The 6,000-nt window shown below is 42.5% G+C and overlaps 1 long non-coding RNA gene across 2 annotated transcripts in view; it reads left to right on the forward strand.

The window, feature by feature from the left end:
• Positions 1-6,000, forward strand: part of LOC138759283 (uncharacterized) — a 31,820-nt gene extending 25,820 nt beyond the window's left edge. The window contains exons 6-7 of one of the 2 annotated variants that reach the window (XR_011354692.1): positions 2,881-3,414; positions 5,809-6,000. This is a non-coding gene — a long non-coding RNA (uncharacterized lncRNA). The remainder of the gene's footprint in view (positions 1-2,880; positions 3,415-5,808) is intronic. The other variant, XR_011354694.1, reaches the window with a different exon arrangement.

Genomic DNA, 6,000 nt, shown 5'->3' on the forward strand with positions numbered 1-6,000 from the left:
TCAGCACCATTTGGCACCCCAAACGGTCCTCTCCAGTAATGCAACACTTCACTTGTGCATCCGGGGTGTCATTTATTTCATCCACTACTCCTGTTGTGGTCATTTCTGCATCTGAGAGACTAGACTGGGAGATCACTTCACTGAGCACCTTCGCTCTTGTCTGCATCAGCAACAGGGATCTCCCAATGGCCAACCATTTCAATTTTGTGCCCCACTCCCATACTGACATGCCTGTCCATGTCCTCATGTACTCTCAGACCAAGACTACCATTAAATTGGAGGAGCATCACCAACCAGATGACATTAACATTGACTTCCCCGGTTTCTGCAAGCCTACTCCCCAGTCTCCATCCCTTCTCTTTCCCTTTGTGTTCTTTCCTCCAGGTCTCCACCCCTTCCCTCACCATTCACTGTCATCCCCCCAGCCCGTCTGCTGGAGTCCCCTCCCTCCTTTATCCACCTATTATCCCCTGCCATTTTGTCCGGGTGCCTTTTGCCACACCTTGATGAAGGGCTCAAGACTGAAATGTTGGGTTATGTATCTTTATCTTTGCTATATGAAGTACACTGTTTGACCTGCTGAGTTTCTCCAGCATTGTGTTTTTACTTGCTAATCTTGATCTTCCTTGGTGATGACAACTATAGGATTAGAAGATACTACCAAATAGCTTGGCTGAGTAGCGGCAGTCCATTTTGTAGGTGGTCCACTGATGGTGGAGTGAATGAATTTCTGAGAAGGAGGTTGGGGGCAGGAAGAGTGTTGATGGGGTAGTAGTCCAGCAGGCTGCAGATGCAGTCAAGTTTCTTGAGAACTGTTAAATCTACACTCATCCAGGCATATCCTATCATGCTCCTATAAATGGAGTTCATTTCATCACACTCCTGTCAATGGTGGAAAGGATTTGGGATGTCACATCATACTTTTGAGAATTGTACCATGTAAGCATCTATCCTCCATAATTATATCGTTACATTGTGACTTAAACTGGTTGCACTCTAGAATGAGGCACATACTTAAAGGAATGCCCGATTCCTCCCTGCAAGTTGTCTTGTTTAATAAAATACCTTTTTTTAAATTTTAACACCAGGCATCTTCAGTATTATGGGGATAGTAAACTAGTGCCGGAAATAAAACTTTTAAGTTTAGACTTGATTCTTTGAAATGAAAATAATTAATGATCACATATTAAGAGGATGCAAGCTGTGAGATTTAAGTGAGAAGCTACACTGTGGAACAAAGATTGTTAAACCACTGGATTTCCAATAGGTGACCGGTCTAAAGAATAGAGGGAATGTTTGACCTGGCTGGGCAAATTTCAGTCAAAGAGACAAAAGTAAAGTGTGATTTTTATCTCATTACACAAAAGGGTAGAGAATTGAACCATATAATTCATTACCATTTAGCAGAATCTTGCCTCCTCTACTAGCCATTCTACTTATGTAGTGAAACACTGAAGTCTTCAGATGCTGCGATTGTTATAAAAACATCAAAATGCTAGAGAAACTCAGCAGGTCTTGCATCGTCTATAGCAGGTAAAGATATGTAACCAATGTTTTGATATATTCCTTGAAGAAGGGCTCAGGCCCAAAACATTGGTTACATATCTTTACCATCTATGGATGCTGCGAGATCGGTTGAGTTCCTCCAGCATTTCTGTGTTTACGCTACTTATGTTACTAGCATGGAACTCTCTCCATTCTAGTCAATGGTGAATGCAGAAAGCAACGATAGGATAACTCAATAGTGGTAGTGCCATTGAATGTCAAGGATTGACTCTCTCTTGTTGAAGATCCTCGTTGCCGAACATTTCAAAACTAGACCTATCCCTGCTTCTTTTAATGAAATCTTTGTGTAGACCCCACCTTCCATTACCATATGCTGACTCGACACGAGTGGCTTTTTGATCCATGTTTGGAACAAGGTTGGGATGAGCTCTATAGGTGGAGTCTACGCAAAGATTTCAATGAAAGAAGCAGGGATAGGTTGAGTTTTGAAATGTTCCGCAACAAGCATCTTCAACAAGAGAGAATGAACACTTGACATTCAGTGGGACTACCACTATTGAGTTGGCTTGGAAAATTCCAAACTAGGCCTGACTGAGCAGGTTATTGGAGAACATTGTTTAATTGCTTGTCAACTACACCTTCCATCGTGATGCTGTGGAGTGAGTGTAGACTGGTTGGTAATTAACCTGCTTGGAATTTTTTTGTGGATGTAATACTTGGGCAATTTTCCACATTGTCAAACAGATTCAAATGTTGCAACTATATTGGAACTTTGATTATTTCTGGAACACCTATCTTCAAAGTTAACTTTTTGCCTGGTCCCATTGACATTCCTGTATACAATTCTTTCAGCTGCTTCTTGGCAGCACAGGAAGTCAATCAAATTGACTGAAGTTTGATGTTTGTGATTGAGGATTGACAGAGATGGATCTAGCTGAACATGACTGTGAATACTTCAGTCTTGTCACTCACCAGCACTGAGGAAGAGGATATTTTGTTAGTCATTTTCAGGATCTGGGCTTCGGCCACAAAATGATTTATTCCCATTCCTTGAAAACATGGTGATGAATCACATCTTGAAAGGTTCCTTCTGATGAAGGTGTCCTCATAGAGAACAGCTTAGCAGAGTTGCAGGATTTAGACCCAACAATGGAGAAGGATGGGTAATATGTTTTCCAAGTCAGGATGGTGCCCAACTTGGAGGATAGCTCCAGGTGGTGGTGCTTTTAAAACTTACGACAGCCATCTCATTGATTCAAGGTTCTTTTATCATCATGAAACAGTATAGAACATGTAATATTACTCAAAGTTGCCTTCTGCTTGCTGTACGACAGACTATGGGTCGCCATTATTGTTGTCTGGTGCCCCTTACAGTGCGATCGAAAAAGAAGGAAAAGAGAGTCCCTTCAGAGTTACTGAGTATCGGTAGATTCATCTCCAGTGCTCCCGCAGCCTCTTCAGCCACACAGACTCCAGTCTGATTCACCAGCTCCAGATCAAAATCTCCGACAGGATCAGGAAGCCTTCAGTGCCCTTGCCCCTTTGAGAACTATTCTTGCCCTCAGTACCATCTCAAATTCTGGCTCTGATACCTGCTTCCCAAGAGCCCGTCTCTAGCAGTCTGCACCAGAGTGGGTCCTCTGATTCCGAGTCGTCCGGAGTTTCTGTGGGTCCTTCAGCCGCTGAACCCATCCTTGGTCCACTGCAATGGCCACCTTCTTATAGGGTCCATCTCTTCCATCTCTATTTTAATCGGGGGTGGAGGGGGATCCCAATTTCTGAACCCCTGCACCGATCCACAGCTCCCCCAGTGTCCCTTAATGGGGAGTTACACTTTTCCCCAACATCCACCCTAACTTTGTCAGCAGAATGCTGGAAAAACATGCTGTCTAAGCGAAGTTCCAGCAGGTAAGTGAGTGAACGCTGATAGGCACTTACCACCAACAGTTAAGTAATTTCTTTCTCAAATTATTTATAGAGAAAAGTGGTACAAAATCAGATCTCTTCTAGTATGGAGCTTGTTCTTGTGGCAAAAAAGGAAAGGGAGGTGAAAAGGCAAGCTGTAGTGAAAAGGGATTCCAGAGTTAGGGGGACAAATCTTGTGGGAGAGATCAAGTATCCCAGATGGTACGTTGCCTCTCTGGTGCTAGGGTCCGAGGTAGGTCAGATCACATTCATGGCATTCTCAGGAAGGAGGGTGAGCAGACAGATGTCATGGTCCATGTAGGATGAATGACATGGACAGGAAGGGTGAGGAGGTCCTGCAAGGTGAGTTCAGGGAGTTAGGCACTAGGTTGAAGGACAGGACCTCCAAGGTTGTGATCTCGCAATTGCAACCTGTGCCACGTACTATTGAGGTTAGAATAAGGCTAAAGACATGGCGCAGGAGGGAGGGCTTCAGTTTTCTGGGAAGGTGGGACCTGTTCTGATGGGATAATTTGCATCTGAACTGGAGGGGGACTAATATCCCTGAGGATTGGCATGTGGAATTATGACATTGTGGCCATTAGTGAAACTTGGTTGCAGGGCTGGCAACTTAGTGTTCCGGGCTTCTTTTGGGTGGGGGGGGGGGGGGTGCGGAGGTTGAAAGGGAGAGGAGTGGCATTGCTTGTCAGGGAAAGTATTACAGCTCAGCTGTGCTCAGGCAGGACATACCAGAGGGCTCATCAACTGAGGTTATATGGGGGTCCTGAGGAATAGAAAAGGTATGACCCCACTCATGGCAGATAGAATTTAATGCAAACAAGTGTGAAGTGTTCCATTTTGGAAGGACAAACCAAGAAAAGGCATACACGGTGAATGGTAGGGCACTGAGGAGTGTGGTAGAACAGAGGGAGCTGTGAATACAGATGCATAATTCCTTGAAAGGGGTGTCACATGTAGATAGATTTGTAAAGAGAGATTTTGGCATATTGGCCTTCGTAAATCAAAGTATTGTTATGGTAAAGTTGTATAAGACATTGGTAAGACTAAATTTGGAGTATTGTGTATAGTTTTGGTCACTTAATTACAGGAAAGATATCAATAAGATTGAAAGAGTGCAGAGAAGATTTACTAGGATGTTGTCCAGACCTCAGGAACTGAGTTACAGTGAAAGGCTAATAGGGCTCTTTATTCCCTGGAGTAAAGAATGAGGGGAGATTTGATCGAGGTATTTAAAATTATGAGGTGGATAGAGAAGTAAATATAGGTAAGCTTTTTCCACTGAGGGTAGCTGAGATACAAACCAGAGGACATGGGTTAAGGGTGAAAGAGGAAAAGTTCAAGGCGATCATGAGGGGGAATGATTTCACACAGAGAGGGGTGGGAGTGTGGAACGTGCTGCCAAATGAGGAGGTGAATGCAGGCTCAATTTTTATGTTTAAAAAGAATTTGGACCAGTACATGAATGAAAGAGGAATGGACGGCTATGGTTTGGGTACAGGCCAGTGGGACTAGGCAAAGAGAATATGATTCAGCACAGACTAGAAGGGCCAAAGGGGCCTGTTTCTGTTCTGCAGGGTTCTATGGTTCTAAATATCAGCTAGAAATGTAGGTTTTTAGGGAAAAATGGGAGCTTTAGGAAGGAAATTCCAGAAAATAGATATGAGACATAACTGCCAATGCACAAATCACAGAGAAGCAAAAAGAAGTATGAAGATTGAACCCCTTTTATCCTCTCTGTTGTAGAATCATGGTTTTACCAGCTGGAGGTGCTGGAGTTCAGAAGCAGGGCCCCTGATCCCAACCATGAAAATGATGAGAAATATACATCACATCAACATTATTTTTGGTCTGCATCCAGCCATTTTAATCGTACACAATAAGAGAATATTATAAAAAAATACTCTGGTCATTGGTCATCATATAATGGAATTTCTCCATGTTGTTCCCTGGCTTAAGCATAGATTCTTTAAAAAAAATGCAGGCTTTCTGGTTATGTCAGTCAGATATGACAGCCAGTAATTTTTTTTAATGGAATCTGTCGAACTGGTCCTGTCAATTTGTTAAAGACAATTAAAAGTAAGTGAAAATAATTCAAGTATGCCAAAATCTGGATTGAAATGTAAATATTCCCACATCTTGCAGAGGGAATGTTCAGTGGATGCTGGAACAGCTGCCCCTAAGGAAGAAGTTAGAACTGATTAATGCCGTTGCGAATTCATCTTTATCAGAAAACAATATTTTGGAAAATGTCTAATTTGTTATATAAGAATTGGTCAGTGTGGCCTGATTAGAATGAAAAAAAAGATTATTTTTACATGCTTTCTTATGATCTCCAACATTGGTCTATTTGTCTTGTTATTTCTGGGTCTGCTGAAGATGAAGACATAGAGAGAGGCAGCCATGATTAGTTGCCAGCAATATTATAATTATCGGGATCGCAAGAGGTGAACTAGAAGAACCTTGGCCTTTTCTCAATGAGTAAGTCATCTCCATAATGGTCCTTGTGGGAAAACATGGAAATTAATAGGATGTGCAGCACGTTATTGGTTTTGCTTTCAATAAAGTAGA

This window comes from Narcine bancroftii, chromosome 3 (assembly GCF_036971445.1).
Source record: "Narcine bancroftii isolate sNarBan1 chromosome 3, sNarBan1.hap1, whole genome shotgun sequence".
Lineage (NCBI taxonomy): Eukaryota > Metazoa > Chordata > Chondrichthyes > Torpediniformes > Narcinidae > Narcine > Narcine bancroftii.